Raw genomic sequence first — 22,704 nt, forward strand, 5'->3', positions numbered from 1 at the left:
AGAATTGTAGACTTTGCTAATGCCATATGTGATTGTGCCCGCCCCACTTCCCCCCCACTGGTAATTACATCTACTAATTGTGTTTCTGCTTCAACTAACTTTCTATAGAGTTCCTGCATGTGCTGTTTCCCCTTCTTCTGGGACCTCCAGCCATACCTTTATGTTTTCCCTCTTATCCCAGCTTGTAGAGCGTCCCATACCACCTCCACTTGAGTGCTATCCCTATTCTCTGCTATGAATCTAGGAATCCATATCCCCATATGTGCAATATATTCCTCATCGTACAGAAGAGCTCTATCAAAGGTCCACTGTGGTGACACAGGCTTTGAGGATAAAAATTTTAAGGACTAGCGGATTGTGATCAGACATTATGTGTGTAAATTAGAAAATCAGTCAGTTTGTCAAAAGCCCCTGAGACACAAAGAAATAGTCTAGCCTAACGTGTGACTGGTGTGGGGCGGAAAAAAAGGTATATCCTAAATCTTGGGATTCTTGCGTGGCCCAGATATCAATGAGTCTGTGTGTCATGCATACATTGACCAAGGGTTTAAAGACTTAGGGGCCGATTATGATTGCGGAATTTCCGCATCCTCTGGGCCGGCGGTGCTTCCGCGGATGCGGAAAAACCGCAGCGGACCCACCAAAGACCCACCGCCACATTAGGATGGCTGGTGGGTCCTGGTTTCCGACCGCAGCTTTTCTGCCGCAGTTGGCTTACAACTGCGGCGGAAAAGCTCTAATATGGTGGCGGTGTCTCTCAGACACCGTCCACCATATTAGGATGGGCTTCAAAAGATGCTTTTCCGTGGCGGGTTTTCCGCCGAGGAAAAGCATATGTATCTTCACTGCGGGAGCCCGTTGCGGGCCCCCTAGGTGAAGGTGGGTGGGGGATGCACATGGGGGGTACCTATGGTACCCCCCTGCATTTGTATACAGAAATCGTCAGGCACCGCGCGTTGCCTGCCGCTTTCTGCATACAAATGCATTCTATGCATTTTTAACATTGCGACAGGTGCAGCTTGAAGCTGCACCCTCCGCAATGTTAAAGATATAGGATGTGACCGCCACCCTGGCGGTCACATCCTAATCAGCACAGAGGGAATGCCGCTGCCCATGCGGACGTTCCCTCATACTCTGGGGTCGCGGACGGACTCAAGTCCGTCCGCGATCCTAATGACCCCCTTTAGGTTTACGATCATAATATAGACTTGGTCCTAGCTTGCTATTATTACCACTCATATTTATATTGAAATCTCCACAGATAATTAAAGGCAGCGGCCACCCAACAACCTCCGTATTTAGCCAATTAAAAAGGGCAAGATCGTCAAATACGGATGTATGACGTTACAACGCATGCTTTTACCACGCATGCCTTTACAACGCGGTTTTTACAACGCATGCCTTTACAACGCATAGTGATTTGGGGCGCTGGATAGTGAATAGTTTAATTTACTATTCCAACTCCAGTCCCCGTGGATAGTAGGGAAGGTGTTGGATAGTAAATTAAACCTATTCCCTATCCTGGAGCGCCCCCCAGCGCAATGCGTTGTAATGGTTTGCATTGTAAAAGTTGCGTCGTAAAGGCACTGCGTGGTAAAAGTTGCGTTGTAAAGGATGTTTCCCGTCAAATACTGAACCATAGACCGAACATTAGCCCTGCACTTTTTTTGAGGAATATTTAATCCACAAATGTTGACAGATTCAATTCATAGATTAATGTATTTATAGGTAACAAGGACCCCATGAATATATGAATATAGTAATTCCTAGGTCAGGGAAAAGCAATTTATGAAAGATAACAACTTAGGCAATTCAATGCTTAAGGCTCATGGAACAGTGACAAAGGAGAAGAAATTACTAAATAAATCCAAAAAGAATCAGTGATTTAAATTTTATTAACACAAGAGATAAAAACTAATAATAAGTTGGTTCTCAAATGTTATTAGCCAACTACACAAATTAATCAAACCATCAATACATGAAATCACAATATAATTAAAAAATCACAATTAAAATTGAAAAAATGAAAGGAGAAGAAAGAGGGTGAAAAGAAAAGGATAGAAGGGGCAAAAAGGATTTTCTCGAAACGCGTTTCGGCGACCAGCGCCTTCTTCTGGATAAAATGATTCAGAAAAGGGGGTGGTGATGAACAGAGTGTCTGAATTAAGCAGACCATTCTTACCCAGTCCAAACATCAGGGCTTGATCCATCACTGTTTTTTAGCTCACTGCACCATCCCAGCTCAGAACCTGGCTACATGCAAATTAGCCTGTTCCTGTCCCAGTGCATGATGGGAACAGGGCAATCCAAACTACCAAGCCAATTCTTATACTGGGAAGGAAACAAGCTACCGGGGAGCGGTTTCTGGCATTTCAGCCGTCGTCGGCCCGGCTTGCTTGAATCCTGATGGTGCAATGAGCAAGGGACTCACATCTGAGTATACCCTTCCAAGCTTATGGTGGACAAAATTATTCAGAAAATGTCAAATAGTCTCATATATGCCATAATGTTGATCTTTTCTAGAACATTTTACCCTATTATACCTTTTGCGACCAGGAGTTCTTCGACTATCCATTTCACTAGAAGGTAATCCATTACCACCTTGCATACTTTTTCGCCAACTAAAAAATGTGGCCAATAATGCTTAGCCAGAGTAGGATATAGAATCATAGAAACTTAAATTCTCCTTATAAGATGGCTCATTAATATTAGTACAACCCTTTCTTCTTAAACCAAACTGTTGGATAATGAATAAATAAAATAGGAGTACAAGTCAACTATATGATTTTCAAACGCATGTTGACCGCATTACCCAAACGGAACGAACCTTAAACGTTTGACCTGTATAACAAGGAGGTTATGTCTGAATAATTATACATTAAATCGAGTAAATAATAACATTTATTTGGACCTATAGATTCTATCTTGAAGAAAGGATTCTCCAGGGGAAAAAGAATTCCCGGATACGAAGCATTGTTTTCGTCAGACTGAAGCTCACCTAAAATAACCTGGCTAATAATATCTAAACTTGTAAGTTGCTTAACAATCTTCTCATTTGTTCCGTTTATCCGTTGTAAGTCCATGGAATCTACTATAAATTATGTTATTTTTCCCTTTTTTTAGTTAATACACTTTATTTCCGTATTCCTCAAATATAACCACTACCTTTGGAATATTGCAAAGGCAGTAAGTATACCAGATACATTCTTGCTAATAGAAGTGACCATAGATCCTTATATGAAATCTAGTTTAAGGTGAGCCCACCAAGAATTTAGCTCTACAAGTGAGCCCCTTTATTCCCAATTTCTATTCCATGGGCCCTTTAGGTTACTTGTTTACAACAAATCACAATGAGCAATGAAAATAGTATTTCGTATGTTAAGATGTATCTGCTTGTAGGAATTGTATGTTACATGGTCACTAAGTGACATATGGAGATGCTTACTGAGATTCAGTTGATCCTAGTCAGTGACTCTGTATAATGAATTTTTAGCATGTTAAAAAATGTTATGATTTTTAAAATTGTAAAACAAAGTCACTTATGTCGTTTTTAATAATTCTCTGTTATCAGATCACCTGCGGCTACTCCAGAAGAAGGCGCTGGTCGCCGAAACGAGCGTCGAGAAAATCCTTTTTGCCACTTCTATCCTTTTCTTTTCACCCTCTTTCTTCTCCTTTCATTTTTTCAATTTTAATTGTGATTTTTTAATTATATTGTGATTTCATGTATTGATGGTTTGATTAATTTGTGTAGTTGGCTAATAACATTTGAGAACCAACTTTTTAATAGTTTTTATCTATTGTGTCAATAAAATTTAAGTCACTGATTCTTTTTGGATTTATTTAGTAATTTCTTATCCTTTGTCACTGTTCCATGAGCCTTAAGCATTGAATTGCCTAGGTTGTTATCTTTCATAAATTGCAATTCATAGATTACCCATTCCCATTTGTCTTAATCAAAAGTTTAAGCGAAGACCTCATTGCTATTGGAGCCATTTTATAAGAATCAACCAGTTTGACCAGCCCTTCACAAAATCCTTGCCCTGCTCCCCCAAACCCCCGCTCCTCCCCTACCTCTAGGCAAAAAAGGTGTGAAGACCCATGTGATGATTCTTGCATGATACTGCTTCCCGCCACCACCCATCAAACTCACCAAGCAAACAGCAAAGAAAGAAAAAAAAACAATGTGAATATTTGTCCAACTTCATCAGCCCTCAGGTTCTTTCTGATTTGAAATCCCAGATATTTCTCATAAAAAATCCAGTGCCTGTATTTCAGAGGAAAATACCCTTATATTTCCCTGATGAATGACTTTGGGCCGGACTGGACTCAGTAGATTGAACCTCACAGCCAATCTTCTGGAAGGGAGTAATCAGTTGTCGAAGCCTCCACCTTCTTTCCACAGTAGAATGGTAGAAATCCGGCCTGACGAAGGACTGTCTCTCAGCCGAGTGTCTTGCTTCAGGCCGCGCCTTATCAAAAACTGCTTGTTGCAGAAGAAAGTTGCCAAGGAATATTAATATGGCTCTTGGTTTATCATTCACGTCATTCTGCCCCTTCCTTTATTTGAGCATGAGTGGAAAGTGATGTACTCGCTGCACCTCCATGTCCCAATGCGCTAATTCGGGGAAACCGCCCTTCAACAGGCGCAGCACAAATCCTCTGATGTCTTCTCCTTCGCCTTTTCTGGTATACCCATTAGCCTTAAATTGTTGCACCTATGGCAATTTTCAAAGTCTTCTAGCTTCCACATGGCATCTGTCATCCATGATTCATTTGCTGTGACTTGTTGGACAGTGCTCTCAGCTCCATCCTCTAATGCCACAACATGCTCTTCCAACACTGTAGTTCTTTCAGCGATTTCTGTGCATGTTTTATTTACTTTCCTGACGGCCCCTTGCAGCTTCTTCGTTGCATGGTGGGCCCTCTTCTGTTCCTGTCTAGCTTCCATCTGGATCTGTTTGAGAGTAGAGTATTAAATACCCATTGAAGGAAATGTCTCCATTGAAGACTTTGGTTGAGAAAGCATATTATTTTCCCCTTGTGCATTGTCATCTGCTTCCAATCCTCCATCCTCGATTCCAAAATGTGTAGTTGAATACTCCCATTTTAATTGACTGGACCAGCTATGATCTGACTCAGTTTGCCTGGCTTCCTGCTACTTTCTGCCTTTATTTCTATTTCTTCGTGTCTGAGAGGAAAGTAGCTATTGCGTGCTGGGGTTAGACAGTGAGCTGTCTGAGTCTATCTCTAAACCCTCGAGCTCTGATACCTCATTCTCACTGGCATTACATACCTCAGAGTCTTCATTGAGGGAAAATAATTTCTCTCCCCTTCCGGGGTCCCCCCGATCTTATGCTGTATCTGAAAAAGTTTAGGGTTAGCTAGTAAGCCTTCATTAATGTCCTGCTCCTTATTCTCATGTTTGCCTATCATGATGGTACAGTCAGAGCCCTCTGATCACCCCTGTAATGGCTCCCTTGACCCAAACATAAAGATGCATTTGATGCCAGTACCGTACTCACTTTGTCCAGGGGTGGAAGGCTGTTGTTACCCGCAGCAGGCACCAGCACAGTTTTACCATTGAGAGCATCTCCCTTCTCTTCCACTCTCCCACAACCAGAAAACATTCCTGGAATCACTAGTTGCTTGACAGGGCCCGCCTCCTCACCAAGACGCTGATCTTTGCCTTTCTGTTTCCACGCCTCTGCCTCTTTGTTTCCTGTTGTTGCGGGAGTAGCCTCTCCTGCTTTTCTCCCGATCTGCATCTTCCGAACCGCAAGGGGGCTGCGCTGGGTCCCCGCGGCTCAAGCTCCAGTTCCATCAGCGCCACACTTTCCATGGTCCCGAGGGGGTTTGAGCTGCTTGGGAGGCATGCTGATGAGCCGAAGCTGGCATCTGCCGTTGCAACAGCCGGACAGGATCTTCAGAACTGCTGGGATCACCAAGTGAGCGAGTTCTATAATTCCCGCCTGCGTTCTTCCAAGCTGCCATTTCCAACTATTCTTTTTGTAAAAGATGGACATTTAGAGTGGATTAAGCCGAGTTTTTAACAATTATCTATGGAGCCATAGATGGGTGGTTTGCGGCAGCACCTTACACAGCCACGATCTTGCCGTAAACAATATTAATTTTTAAAGAGTGGATTATTTTGTTTCCAATAGTGTTACTACTATTTTTTAAAAGCTACACAAAAAGCACACCATAGCACTATACAAGTATCTGACTGACTACTGCATTGAGTTATGTTATGGGTTATCATGACATAACTCATTATCCGGAAGCAGTGCTGTGTGTTTTTTAACCCTTTCAGTTTTATTCAAAATCGTAGTTTCCATTTCTTTCCTCTTGTGCGTTTATTGCCAATAAGCTTGCACCGTTCCTATGTGCCCGGATTGTGCCTTGGACTCTCATTGAAATATTAGTAAGTGAATGACAGTGACTCCATGGAGCTAGGTAGTGCACAGGTGTCCTGTCTGACTATTCATTAGAATTACAAGAAGGTAGCAGGAAAAGCTGACTGACATCAAGCTTCTTGATGCCTCCCTTGCTTCAGAGGAACCTGTCCTATGTCCTGTAGAGATGACTTGTGGCCTGAAGAGTAGACCGTGGTCAAGAGACCTAAACATGAGAGAGGCTATCTGAACGGGGAGAGGTGACTATGGGCCTCTAGATGACAAAACGTTCACAGGTACTGGAAGAGTTCACAGGTAAAAGGATCCTCTAACCACAGTAACTGAAGTGGCATTACCTTAGGAAATCTTGATGCCTTGGCAACACAGTTAAAGGCCTCTGGACTTTCCCTTGCTGCGTGCCTGGCACACCTGCATTACTTCAAACCGCCAAATGATTTTAGAAACCCTCAAACCCTCTCCAATTTTCAATCACAATTCTACCAGTGCTGTGCAGTTCACTAGAAAACACATTATAAAAACAACCGCCAGTTACTCACCTTTAACCTCCTGACCACACATGACTTCAGAAACGCTGCAAAAGCTTGTAGGTTAAAAATAAATGTTCCCGTGGCGAAGACCTAGATAAAACAGTTCACGTTAAATATGCAACCACATTCATACTCCAAACAAATATGAAATATCAATCCACTCAGAATGCTTAAATCAAATGTATTTTTTTAAATCAATATAAAACTGTACATATTTTGAATTCACATTAAACATTAAACATTTAAAAACACATAAATTCCTAAACACAATTATTCATATATCTGAAAAACAGAATTCATATATCTGCAAAGGAGAATTCATGAAGACAATCAACTTTGTCTTCCAAATGTTACTTTGGATACAATATAGACACCACAAAGCATGGGTATAAATTCCCTGTCTATAACTAACTGCTGACTTACCCAAATTTAACACCAGGAAAACACTAAGGGCCCCATTAGGATGTCGGGCAGATCGCCACCGCCATGGTGGCGGTGGCGATCCGCCCAACAGAAATGCCCTCCCGCCACCCTTTCCCCCCGCCACATTACAATGGCGGGGGGACCGCTGCGGAGGGAAACACCGCCCGCCACTTTTCCGCCCCGGTCGCCTTGCGGCCGGGGCGGAAAAGGAATAATATGCTGGCGGTGTCTAATAGACACCGCCAGACATATTATGATGCGTGGTGTTCAGTGCCTTTCCGCGGCGGCGATGCCGCCTCAGGAAGGCACGCGGTCTTCCCTCTGGGGGCCCCCTGTGGGCCCCCAGAGTGAAGTACAGGTGGGGGGTGCACGAGGGGGGTACCTGTGGTACCCCCCTTCATTGTCATTTGCAAAGCGGCAGGCACCGCGTGGTGCCTGCCGCTTTGCAAATGACAATGTTCAATTCAATTTTCAGCATTGTGACGGGCGGTGCAGAGAGCACCGCCCGCCACAATGCTGAAAATACAGGATGTGCCCGCCACTGTGGCGGGCACATCCTAATGGCACCCCCGGGACCCCCGCCCTGATGGCGGGCGGTCCCGATTTATGATGGGATGACGGGCGGGCAAAGTCTGCCCGTCATCCTAATGGGCCCCTAGGCGTTGACTCCTTTCAGTGGAACATTCACAATAGGACCACCTTCTTCAGGACATAGATATTTTCTCCTTAATAAATGGATCTTATATCAACCATTAATCACACCTATTGTGAGGTAAAATAAAAGAAAATACGCATCACTTCAATGAACTTCATTGATCTAAGCAAAAATTACTCATTACTTATTAAAATCTTTGAAACATTTTATAAAACATCACAGTTTAATCAAAATCCATTGAAAATATCCAATTTGCAATTTACAACTTATATAAATGCTCCAATCCTCCCAAGTTGGGAACTTATTCAACATGAGAAACAATCCACTCACAAACTGTTTGTTTAGAGAAACACACCACATCAGACACTCATTACTTCCCTTAAGCTAACTCTTGCAACTCACCGGTGCAACTGAACTCCAGTGAAAGATTCTGCAGATCAGCTGGAGTAAAAAATGGTGTGTCAACAAATTCTGGAATATTAAAGAAGACCCATCATGTTTGATCCTACTAAGTTTATAATGTTGGTAATAGCTCACTGGGACATTTTCAATAGAGCCAGCTATTATTACCTTCTAAAATGGTCAAAGAATTTTGGAGCATATAGGTAGATTGCTTTATGATTCAATGATGGTCCAATTTTACTGCTCCTTATATGGTGGAGAAAGTTACAGGCAGTGTTACCCCAATCTACTGCTATCCAGAATTTATTAGCATCATAGATTTACTTATATTATTAGTTAATAATTCACGAAGGTGTCGCCATACTCTCTTACGATGTATTTTAAACTGTCCTCACCTTTAAAGAGTGGCTTAGTTATCAGTCATGTATTATTAATATTTAAAAAGCGGGACACGTTTCGGTCTGTAAATGGACATCTCTCACCATATGTAATACAAATAGCGGGTGTCAATTTTCCCATCTCCCTGGCATCAGGATCGTGTTTTCATGGCTAAATATAATATAAACCGATATAAGGTTACATTTATGAAACATATATTTATAATGTTTCAAGGGCATATTCAGGCTATCTTAAGATCCTGCAGATTGCAATTATCATACTTCATTGCTATTTATATTTAATGATAGACCGGGGTGGTCAGCCCCTCCATGGACAGTTAAAATCCTATCAGTAAAATCGTGACATTAGCCAAGTATACATTTTTAACAATGCCCGGAATTAGGTATGCCTCATTGATAAACCAGTATTACTTATATAATATCGGAGCTCTCTAGTAAGGCGCCCCAACTACCTAATCTGAATCCTGTTTAAAAGGAGTGCGAGTTCTAGCACAAGAATCAATAGTCCTCACCTTTTTGCTCCAACGAAATCCGATACTCCTGGTGCCTTTCTCGATCGTGGTTCATCCGTAAATGAGCCACCCCAGTGCACCATCATTTTTTATCCTGCTATGTGCATCCTGTTGACGTTACGTAAATGGGTGTGTGTCACAATTTCTATTGAAAAAACTTTATTAACACATTCCAAGCTTCACCATGATACGCAAGTCAATGGTTATCGCCATTTCTAAATTCCTCGTCGTAATTATATAAGCTATCGTTATGTACGCATTTTATCTCTCATTTATATAAACTGTTGGTCTGACCTGTCATTTATTCTGACAATTATGTTTATGAGGAAGACTAGTTTTTTGACCTTCTATATGCTGCATATTTATATACGTTGCATACATTTGCAATTCCCGGTTATAGTGAAGAAGGTATTATTAATAAATCATAAGTTTACTTACTTAGGCTTTCTTGCCCAGTCTATTTTCATGTACACAGATTATACGCATGTCGAGGTACAATTTTGTGCCCAGTTGTGCACATTTTCATCAACGTAACAAATATGATGCAGGAAAGACAGCGCCATATTTGAATTCCTCCCAATAGCAGGTTATAACCTTGAGAGTAATTTATTTATAGCTTATAATATTTCGTACAGAATATAAGGGTATATCTTGCTATTTATTTAAATAACTGTTTTCTAAAGGAAGTTATTATTTAACTATCCCTTTTTGTTAGATACCACTTTTAGCCTCCTTTAAAGGCCAGCGACATCTTCTTTCAATGTTTTGCCTATCTTCTCCAATCCTTATTGTTAGTTTGTGTACAGACAAAAAAGACTCTCTTTGTCCATATCTATACCTACGCACCTTATATATCTATATACACTGATAGAAGTCCAGATTATATATATATATATATATATTATTTAAAATAGCCATAATTGGAAGAATGTTGGTGTTATATTACAATCCAGATATTCCATTAACCGTCCCCTGTTTGTTTGGAGTAATAGATAACCCTACTCTATCTAAAATGCAATTCTCATCCAGTCTTCCCTGGTATTCAATCCCTTTAGTATTGTATCCAAAGTGGAAATATATCATTGCTCTCTGTTTTTCTTCTTAACTTCTGCATTTCCTCCTCTCCTGGATAATGTTATTTTCTCAATTATGAACCAGTCAAACTCTGTATGTTTATGCTTCAGTGAAGTGTAATAGTCTACTGGAGGGGCATTCAGCTTGTTCGTTTTTAGAGCTGACCTGTGTTCCAACAACCTAAGTCTTAGTTCCCTACCAGTTTCGCCTACATATGCCAAACCACATGGGCAACGAAGAAGATACACCACATTACTGCTTCTACTGTTGTTCAAACTTTTAGATGCGATTGTATAACCATTATAGGTAAGTATTTTTGTGACAATACAATTGTCACATATGGAACAGTTTCCACATTTGTTGTTACCCAGTGCTCTTCCTCCTTAGAGGGTACTCTGCCTCATGAGGCCAACTTCCCTACAGGTATTGACTCAGCTCTTGCGTATGTTGTTATTACGCTTGAAGGCAAATAAGGGTTTCAGCAATTTCATCTCATTACCCTCATTCAGAATACTCCAGTTGTTGTTTATCATGTTTTTTGGCCTATTGCTCATATTAGAGCATTGACTTACAAATACTAATTTGTTCTCTGTGGTATTTTACTTTTTGTTATTATCAATTGGGCCAGGATTCAGCATGCTGTCTAGATTATAAAAACAAGCATGTTTAAATTAGGGGTGGGCAGATAACTCCGCTCCGCCAGCGGAGCGGACTTACTAGCCACCCCGCTCCCCGGCCGGGTCCCTGCTTCTGAAAGCAGCGAGGCCGGGGTGAGCACTCCCTGGGACCTGAGGGACGCCCGTACCCAGCACCAGGACCCTCGGCTAGCTTGCAAGACGGGGGACTCCCGCACCCCGGGTCCCGCCAGTCGGAGTTCAAGCTCCAGGCCTGGTCCCAGCTTCTGAACCCTAGCCAGGCTGGGGAGAGCCTTACTGGACCACGGTGGACCCCCAGTACCCAGACCCTCGGCTAGCTTGCAGGACGGGGGATCCCGCACCCCTGGGCCTGCTGGACAGAGCTCGAGCCCCAGACCCGGTCCCAGCTTCCGAACCTTAGCCAGGCCGAGGAGAGCCTCCCCGAGCCCTGGGCGGGCCCCGTCCCCAGCGCCCAGCTTGCAGGACAGGGGCTCCCACACCCGAGGGCCACTCGGATGGAGCTCGAGCCCAGGGCCTGGTCCCAGCTTCCAAACCCTAGCCAGGCCGCGGAGAGCCTCCCGGGCCCCGGTGGGCCCCCGTCCCCAGCGTACGGCTTGCAGGACGGGTGGTTCCCACACCCTGGGGCCCGCTGGACAGAGCTCAAGCCCGGGGCCTGGTCCCAGCTTCCAAACCGTAGCCGGCAGAGGGGATAGGTGCAACCAGATGGCCGGGACCGAAAGAACTCCTATCTGCCAGCCCGAGCCTTCGTGGTTGGTCTCCCGCCTGCCATTGCAGGGCTCTGGGGTTCTGCTTCCCGAGGGCACAGGGACCCCGGCTGGGCCTCAGGTATAGGGAGAAGCGCCGGAGTTCTCGGGCCCAGACGAGGACTGCTCTGGTCCCACAGAGCCCTTCCTGGGCACTTTGCCAGGCCATGTGCCATGCATAGCCCATCTGGTCCCTGGCAAAAAACCACCAGCCCTGGAGGGGTATTCTGGCATACCCTGCCCCCAGTAATCCCCCTTTCTGGTAACCCATGAGCACTGCGAGACTCAGGGGACCCCAGGCGCGGACACGCCCGACCTCCTGGAGCCCTGGTTGGGATCAGGGAGGCAAATGAGCCCTCATCTGGACTTCCAGGGCAGCCCAGCCATCTGGTCACCCCATTGGAAAGCATTGTGGCGACCATATGGCCGAGGGGGAAGAGGTGCGACTAGATGTCCGGGACCGAAAGGACGCCCGCCCCCCCAGCCGAGCCTTTGTGGTAGGGTTCCCACCTGCCCTTGCAGAGATCGGGGCCCGCTTCCCGGGGGGCTCATGGATCCCGTCTGGGCCTCTGGCACGGGGAGGACCACCAGAGCTCTCGGGCCTGGTTGCCCAGCAGGGGGGGGAATGCCCAGGACCCATGGAGCCCATCCCGGGTACTTTGCCATGCCGTGGGCCGGATGAGGGAGCCCCCGGACAAATGAGAGGTGTTGACCGGGCATAGCCCATCTGGTCACTGCCAAAGAACCACCAGCCCAGGAGGGGTGTTCCGGCATACCCTGCCCCTAGTAATCCGGTGGGAAGCTAACCCTCTTTCTGGTAACCTGTGTGCACTGAGTGACGGAGGGGACCCAGGGCGCGGAGGTGCCCGACCTCCTGGAGCCCTGGCTGGATTGGGGAGGCTAATGAACCCCCATCGGGACTTCCAGAGCAGCTCGGCCATCTGGTCGCCCCATAGGAAGCATTGCATGCATGGCTGAGGGGGAAAAGGTGCGACCAGATGGCCGGGACTGAAAGGGCGCCCATCTGCACGCCCCGAACCGAACCATCGCCATAGGGTTCCCGCCTGACCTTGTGCAGGAGGTCGTGTTCAGGATTCCCGGTTCATCGTGAGCAGCGGAACGTTAGGTAAACGGGCCTGTAAATGTACATTTTGTTTCACAGGTACATTTCTGTCACTAATCCGCAAACCATGGCATTCTAACACCACCGTTTTTACACATGAAATCCGTAACGGGACAGTAGTGCCCTGTCATTATAAGCGTTTATTTGGTTTCCATTGTCGAAGACCCGCCCTAGGTCAATGTGAGAACACTGGCACTGGATTAGTGAGTAGCAATATTTAAAAACTGGATCACAGGTATTCAGTTCAGGGACACAGGGCAGGGAACACAATTGCATATAATGCAGGAGACATTCCCGTCCCAACATGGTTCAATAAGATGAATTAAACTCTGTCAGTTTTCAGTATGCTTTGATGTGTAAACATGTATGAATAGGGGAAAACTGTCTGAAACAAGTCAGTGACAGTACTAATGTATTGAGATCACCAGCCAATATATGCATGCTCCAAAGGCATGACTGTTGAGAGGGGATATCCTGTAGTATACCCTGCAACCTATATTAGATTCCCAACTGTGCCATGTAAAAGTACAACTTTTAGTCTGCAATTACTTGCATGCTCTTGTTAGGAGCAAACCCAGGTCAGCAGGAACTGCACGACTGGTTTTCTGGCTCACCTAAAGATGTCTTGGGTGACTCAGGAGGCATTGGGCTATGCTAGTAGACTTGTCCAAGCAAGGAAAAGATAGAGGCCTATGTGCTGACTGGGAAGTTAAGGTGCCCATTGACAGCTGCAACTGTGAAGTCTAAGTTGGTCCTTTGCTTCTTGAAGCTTACTGGTGTTGAGTCTGTCACTCCCGTGTGACTGGAATAGTGTACCCCAAAGCAGACATAACTTGCATATTACAAGTCACATAGAAATATTATGACATTCTCTGGTCAAAGACAGTACTTGGTGTGCCTTTAATTGGGCATGGTACTCCGAGGTAACTTGCTGGATACCAATAGCTAGTTAGTACATACGTATAATGCAGTCTACCATTTCTCTGGTTTTTCACATTGAAATCAGATGTTAATTATTACCCAATTTAATCTTACTCATTGTATCAATACCAGAAAAATAAAAATCTGAGTGGCACTCCCAATTTTCAAATCTGTGACTCATCTTACACATGGATCTCTACAATGGTTACATTAGTTCGCATGGTGAATTTGGAGGCACTTTTTTTAGTTATAATACTTGGTGTTTCCTCTAACTATCCTCCTCAAATTTAAGTGAAATAAATATACCATATTGTGATTATCAGTGTGTTGGCTATGTTTTTGTAAAGGGCTAATAGTTCTTGTAAAACTATATAATACAGTAGTCCTTCGACATAGGTACAATGTGTTATTGCTAGCCTAGACGGCAATTTCCTGTAATCAGGATATTGCCCCTGTTAAAGAGTTCCATGATTATATAGGGGTGCATAACTCTTACGTGGCTGGCAGTAGCTTCATTACTTGCTTAACCTTTTTCCATAACATTCTATTGCACGTAGCACTCATACGCTGAAAGGCAACTCCTTAGTGACTGAGGTGGAACTTGTGCTTGCTTTTCCAAATTCAATGGTTTTGATTTCATCAACCTCTGAAGGATGTTAGGCTGAAGGGTTTCACTGAAATTCAAACCTGTGACTGCAGGTAGAACAAGATTTCTGTTGCAGGCCTCTAAACTCGAACAGCTATCTTGCCAATAATTCATGCATTTCTAGCCCTCCTCCATCCCCATTAATATATTGACTGTGCCGCAAAACTCAGTATGATGGCACCGACAATCCCTACTATGATGACATTCACTTATATACCACCAATGCCATGCTACCCCCAAAATACAGGGCTTCATGCCTTCTAATTCCTGGTGCCCACTCCACTAATGTATATCTTCATCCACATTTTGCATTTTCTTGTTCTCGTGGTAATGGTGGCCCTTTCTACTTTTTTTTATAGCAAATAAATTGCACTTAGGCAACCTAAATATCAAAAACACAAATGGAAGAGAAATGCTGTATGTTCCAATTTGCTGAACAAGGACATAATTGGCAGAATAATATATTCAAATTCAGACCAGTAATATTTCAAACATGTTTATGTATGCTTTAATTAGTCTTTTTATTTGTTTTATTTTGCTGTACAGTACATGGAGCTCAAACGCTCCATCCCTTCTTCTGCAAGCTCTACAAAGGCATTTTCAATAACTGAGCTAATTTCTTTTATTAACCCCTCTCAGGGTGGGTGAATAGTAATCTCATTTATTGTAATAGAGGCTGATTTCAGTGGTTGTGTATACATTAATGTACATTCTAATATATTCAATAAAACTTCTCTTGCATACTGCTTATTACCAGAATGGCTGTAAAAAAAACACATGCATGCATGTGAAAAGATCTGTGTTTCGTCACTATGTGCAGTGTACCATGCCCTAACCCTTTTTTGGTATTTTTGACTTTTTAACGGTAGAATTGCTTAGTTCAGCTGCAAATGAATTACTGACATATTATCGAAAGACACAATATTGTGCTACAAAAATATCAGCACAAAATTATCGAACACAATAATATCGACATCCTATACATAACTAACAACATACAAAAATATCGGATACACAATATCGACCTACATAAACATCGATCTCACTAAAATTGACAACATACATATCGAAAGTTTCAAATATCGACTACATTAAAATATATACACTAAGTCAAAAATATCGAGAAAACATTACCGTCAACAATATTATCGTTAATTTATATGTATCGAAATTATTTATATATATATCTATATATATATATATATATATATAACAATACTTTCCAACATATAAAAAATAAATTAACACCAAAATACACATCTCTCATAACAAATTATAAATATAATGACATTTCAGATTTATATAACATCTAATAATTTAAAAAATTTAAATAAAATATTTCAATTAAGTTATATCAAATTAACACACAAAATAATTATTTTACGTTTGCCTTATATATAAAAAAAACTAACATATATTCAAAAATACAAACTGACCAATGAAAACACTGAAAATATAAATTAACCAATGGCAAACTAATTACTAACTCCAAACCACTATATAAACAATTACACACTAAACACAAACCACATGAAGAAAAAAACGACAGGAGAAAATACATTGGATAAATTCGACTACACCTACAAGAACATCAAGATTGAACCCAAAATTCTATGGATTAAAAGTAAGTAACTAAAATAAACTAAATAAAACTAACTGCTAAAATGTGAAAAATTACAAACATGATCATATTACTAATGCATATCTACTTTTTATTTTCTCCTACCACTACAGAATACTCTACTAACAAAGAACAGAATTCAGAAAACCAAGATACAACTAACAAAGTAAGTATGTTCAAACATTAAACTAACTGCTAAAATGTGAAAAATTACAAACATGATCATATTACTAATGCATATCTACTTTTTATTTTCTCCTACCACTACAGAATACTCTACTAACAAAGAACAGAATTCAGAAAACCAAGATACAACTAACAAAGTAAGTATGTTCAAACATTAAACTAACTGCTAAAATGTTAAAAATAACAAATATGTTCAAATTACTAATACATATCTACTTTTTATTTTCTCCTACCACTACAGAATACTCTACTGACAAAGAACAGAGAACAAAATTCAGAAAACCAAGATACAACTAACAAAGTAAGTATGTTCAAATATTTTCTTAAAAACAAAAAATAAGGTTAAGCTAAATTTATCGAAAAAACTGTAATTGCAATCTAAAAAATATCTCAGAACAATTAACACAAATAAATGCATTTTTTCCTAACAGATCAAGAAAGCACAGAAAATAAAGGCCACAACTAAACAGTCAAGTACATCAAAATTAGGGCTCCCGGTTTTATGGTATTTATTTTTATGCCATTTTCGTCTGTATTTATCCATATTTATTTTTTGAGCATTTTATCTGTATTTATCCACATTTATTTTTGCAACAAGCAAAAGACGACACTACATCTCGTTTACCACATTTATTTAAATTGACCCCATATTTATGATGAAAGCGCAGATCCCTGCTTAAATCTTACTTTAGGCTCCTGTTAAATGGCGTTGCTAGTTCATAGAAGATGGAATGGGGTTTCCCAGCGCCTGCATATCCTAACGGTTGACCAGAAACGCTCTAGAAATGTACCACTGATTGATTGACTATAAGACGAACTAACAGCTAGGTTCAGAAAGGGCGGATTTCCTCCCTGAGCACATGGCAATTAATATGTTGTTCCAAATTCTGTGATAACAGTGATGGTCAGACATATAGTGCTTTATAGCGCATTGCGCCTCGCTCCTGCTATTTCTAGGATATGCAAGTAACATGCCTGGTTTCTCTTCCCCTTTTGCTCTGTGCCCATGATCTGCTCTCCACCTGCTGCCTTTGGGCACTTGGTTTTATCAAAATTAGTTCTGGCAGTTACTTGATGCCTTCTTGAACAGTGGCGCTCGTACCAGTGCCAAGGTTAGCCCTGCTATTGACCCAGAGTATGGAACATTGGTATCCTATAGCACAGTGGGTTGGTGCGCCTGTTGTGTACACCAAGTGGGAACTCAGGCTATGTGATAAATTTTTAGCAAGGCTACTCCGCCTTTCATCCTTCCAAGATAACTGCTACTTTCATGTGGTTTACTTTGCTGAGAAATAACATACCAGCATGTTCCTTGGAGCTCTAACACCCCACAGCCTGCCAGGCTCTCAAAGGGTCACCCCACCTCCCCGTCGTGTGTGGCAGCCCGGACTGAAACAGCTTCCCGGGCACACACAGCCACACCCGAGCACTTCACAGGTCTTTAAAAGACCATTTATGCGTTAACGAGGCTTGTTGTTTTTCACCCCTTAGAGCCCCTGCAGCTAAACTCTGACTCCACCTTTGCCAACTTCCGCCAATGTCTGGATAATATCTGTGCCTGGATGACCATCAACCACCTTAGGCTCAACACTGATAAGACAGAGGTCTTATTTTTTAACCAGAAAACTCTGATATCCCCCAGCCTGTGGTGGCCCACAGTGCTTAACCCCCCGCCTACTCCTGTTCAATCAGCACGCAACCTTGGTTTTCAGTTTGATGACTCGCTTTCTTGTAAAGCGCAAATCAACAAGGTCACCTCAGCTTGCTTTGCGAAACTTCGCATGATTAAAAAGATCTTCCCGTACCTCCCCTTAGACGCCCGTAGAACCATCACTCAGGCCCTCATTACATCTCATCTAGATTACGCCAATAGCTTGTACGCCGGTGCCCCTCAATATTTGATTGAACGTCTGCAGATTGTGCAGAATGCGGCGGCTAGACTGATTGGTAATATCCCCTATCGTCAGTCGGTTGCTTCTTACTGCAAAAAGTTACACTGGCTTCCTATTGCAAGCCGCATTCAATTCAAGATCCTCACCCTCGCCTTTCGTGCTCTCAATGGTCTTGGGCCAGGATACCTGAAAAAGCGAGTGGTAATATATCAATCAGTTAGATCGCTGAGATCTAACAATTTACGTCTCCTGATTGTACCACGCTTCCGACGATCTAGAATGGGCGGCAGAGGGTTTGGCGTAATGACTGCCAAACTCTGTAACTGCCTCCCACTTGACCTCAGGTTCTGCCCGTCTGAATCCCTCTTCCGCAGTAAATTAAAAAAGTGGCTGTTCTCCAGGTCATGAACTTAGTCCTGCACTTGTCCTGATTCTCTTTTGTACTCCTGAGCTTCTGTCTTAGCGCCGGGACACCCCTTCGGGGGTAGCTGCGCGCTGTATAAGCTACTTAAATAAATTGCAGAAAGTTCACAATTACAGTAGTGGAAACAGGACTCCTGGTGTAATGGGTGTCGAGGGAGCTAGAATGAAGCCCCCTTACAATTACTATCTTGTCAAGTAACTTCAGAAACGGCACCTTCTCCTCCAGAAGGTGAGACTCACCGATCTTCAATGCAGCTCTCCCTGTGATCAGAAGCAAACTTCTCAGCAATTAGAAGCAAGCTCCCACAATTAAATCTGGCATCTTCCAGGAAGGGCAGTGGTGAAATAACAATACACGCTGAAGTACGGCAAACAACAGTGGGCATTCAGGGAGACAGGAGGGGCTCCTGCCTGGCTCCATACTGGGATGAGAGGCACAGGGGACAAGCAGAACTGGGCTAGGGAAGGGCCCAGCTGGCAAGCGGAGGCTGGGGTGCGAGGTGCACGAGGCTGACTGCTATGATGTGAACGAGGGCTTGCGAGAGGCCCTGGGAGAGTGGAGTAGAGGCCCCAGCACTTCCTGCTCCTCGCGGACACCTGCTGCTGTTCCCTGCACTGCTGCCCTCTCACATTGGATACGACCAGGACAGGCTCAGGGCCACGGCCGTCACTAAAAGACCCTGAGCCAATAGGTCAACAGCAGGTCACTAAAAGACCCTGATTGGCAGGAACTGAAAGGAATTTCAAGCCTCAGGAACAGGGGCGTGGGGCGGCAACTCTGAAGCAAGGCAGTGTGGCAAAATGTACTAGTATTTTGCCGTTTCTAAATATAAATACAGACAAAGGAAAAATAGTTTTTCGTCTGTATTTATATGTAAAAATCTGTAAAAACGGAAAACCGGGAGCCCTAATCAAAATCAAACACAGCATTTCTAAAAATGTAAGTATATACTATAGAAATGTTTTTTAAATTAACTTAAAATACATACATTATTTTTTTAATAACTACAAAATAGATTTCTTGTAGAATAACAAACAACAAAATGAGTGAAGGAGCTGAATTTGTTACCAGCCAGAAAGGAAAACTATTACTCTGCTACATGGGTTACACTTATACCCAAGAGAAACAATTTGGGATGAAAGTTAATTGGAAATGTTGCAAATATTACTCCAACAAATGTTACGGAAGGGCAACAACTAGAGAAGCAACGGTACTTTATACTAGGGAACACAACCACCCACCAAACGTAACAGAAATAGAAGTTAGAACAGCATTGGAAAACATAAAAGAAGCAAGCACAGGTTCCCAAAAAGCAACAAGCGTCATCTTAAAAGAACAAATTCCCAAAATACCTAAAACAGCGACTACTCAGATGCCAAATACTGTTTCCCTAAAAAGAACAATAGCCCGAACAAAAAGAACAACTACTACTACCACTCCACCTCCTACAACATATAGCGATATAAATTTAAATCCTAACCAAACTATAACTTTAAACAAACGACCATTTGTCATTTACGACAATGAAAGCAAAGATAAAAGACTCATAATTTTTGGCACAAATATAAACCTCATAAAACTTCAGCAAAGCCAATATTGGATGATGGATGGGAGTTTTAACATCTGTCCCAAACCTTTTTTCCAATTATACACAATACATGGTCTATATCAAAACTGCAACATACCTCTACCTTATGCACTGCTACCAAATAAAACAAATTCCACATATATGGAATTATTAAACACAATCAAACAAAAACTAATGACTATCCCCCTGAAAAAATAATACTTGATTTTGAACATGCAATGCTTTCAAGTATTTTAAAAATGCACTCCCATACCTGTATTCAATGCTGCTATTGTCACTTTAACCAGTGTCTATGGAGACATTTACAAAAAAACAACTTTAAGCATAGAATATGCAACAAATTCATCTTTTGCATATCAAATAAAAAAACTCACAGCACTGGCTTACGTTCCAGAAACAGACGTAGTAGAACACTACAACCTTTAATTGATAGCACCTATTATAAACAAAATGAAGCTAAATTAAGTCAACTTTGAGACTAATTTGAAGATACCTGGGTAGGCAGACTCCACAGATCTGGCCAAAGAAGAAATCCTAAATTCCTAATACCCTGGTGGAACGTTTACCGAAGCACCTTAAATGGTGAATCAAAAAGAAACAACGCTGTTGAAGGCTGGCACAATGCCTTCCTACAATCAACTGGCCGAACTAAACCAAGTTTAGAAAAATGTATTAAATGCCTACGAAAAGAGCAAAGCTATCAAGTGATCAGAATGGAACAATCCATTACTGAACTAACTCCAAAAACATCTAAACAAACCAAACAAATGCACAAATACCTAGAACAACAAGTAAAGTTGCACCCTAGCACAAAAGGCATTGAATACCTCAACATAATAGCCAAAACACTACTCTAAATTACTGTGAACAACAAACCAGTCCTAAAAAATAAAACCAATATAATATAAATAACAATAATATATTTTATCTAAAAAAAATGATTGTGTGCAATATATGTAAAATTGTATTAAATATATATACACTCATTAATTAAATTTGAAATAAATAAAACATAACAATTATGATAATACCATTACCCACCCACAATAAATAAAATGTAAAAAACTTACCAAGCATATTCCATGTGCTGTAGAATCCATCTTCACCAAAACAATCCAGTTAGGAAAAAGTTTGCCCCCAAAAAACATGAAAAAATACAACTGTCCCAAAACTGAATGATCCATTCAACGAATATCCTTCGAATAACCATAAAAAACCCGAATTTTTTTAAAATATAGAATAAACGCTCCAGGAAACCTAAAAAATTTAAAGAAGTGTTGAAAATCCATTAGTTAATAAAACTAACAAATACTTCTTTAAAAAAAAAAAACGACTGCTTCCGATATCACGAACACCTGCAACAAAAATATATAAAACATACATTCCCACCCACATAAAACAACACATAAACACCTACTAACATCACTAGTAACATTATATTTCACCTAAATATACTTTAAACATCGAAATACTGACTCTACAAATTTATTTATTTATTTATTTATTTTTGAGATTTTTATTGCGCAAACAAATACCCTAGGGTGTCTCGGCGCATGTGTGAGCTAGCAGGACCATAATAGCAGAGTTCACTGGTCAAACAGCCATGTCTTTACGAGCCTCCGGAAGCTCATCAGGTTGGGGGCATTTTTGATATTTAGAGGAAGAAGGTTCCAGAGTTTTGGTGTAGCTACTAAAAAGCGACGGTCTCCCCAAGTTGCCGTTCTAGTGCGAGGTACGGGAAGAAGGCAAGTGTTAGCAGATCTCAACAGTCTTTTGGGGGTGTACAGCTGAAGTGCCTCAGTCAGGAATTTGGGTCCTGTACCATGCACTGCCTTGTAGGCAATGCAGAGAGCCTTGAACTTAATACGGCTCTCTACTCTGAGCCAGTGAAGCTGGCGGATGGCAAGGGTAGTGGGCTGGCGGCGAGGGATGTTTAAGAGAATTCTGGCAGCCGCGTTCTGTACCGACTGTAATTTTGACAGCACAGATTTCTGGGTGTTGAGGAAGAGGGCATTTCCATAATCTATTTTGGAAAATACCAGAGTGGTAACTAAAGTCTTCCCAGCAGAGGAGGGGAGGTAAGGCAGCAATTTCTTTATTTGCTTTAGCGTGAAGAAAGCAGAGGAGACAACCTTGTTAACATGAAGGTTGAAGGTTAGTTTGCTGTCGAAGATGACTCCCAAGTTCCTCGCCTTTACCACTGGGACGGGTGGAGAGCCCAGTTGTTTGGGCCACCAGATGGAGGACCATTCTGGGGCGAGGTTGCCAAAGGTCATAACCTCGGTTTTATCCGAGTTGAGTCTTAGGCAGTTGGAGGACATCCATGCACTGACAGCAAGCATTGCTTCCTGAAAATTAGCTGCCACTGCTGTGCCGTTCTTGTGGATCGCCAGCACCAGTTGGGTATCGTCTGCGTAGGAAGTTAATCGCACCCCATAGGCCTTTATTACCCTCGCTAAGTCCGCTACGTAGATGTTAAATAACGTGGGACTTAGCG

At 42.2% G+C, this 22,704-nt stretch overlaps 1 pseudogene; it reads left to right on the forward strand.

Moving 5' to 3' along the window:
- Positions 1-16,026: 16,026 nt before the first annotated feature.
- Positions 16,027-22,704, forward strand: part of LOC147711221 (uncharacterized) — a 156,929-nt pseudogene continuing 150,251 nt past the window's right edge.

The sequence above is a fragment of the Lissotriton vulgaris genome, chromosome 5 (assembly GCF_964263255.1).
Source record: "Lissotriton vulgaris chromosome 5, aLisVul1.2, whole genome shotgun sequence".
In the NCBI taxonomy this organism is placed as follows: domain Eukaryota; kingdom Metazoa; phylum Chordata; class Amphibia; order Caudata; family Salamandridae; genus Lissotriton; species Lissotriton vulgaris.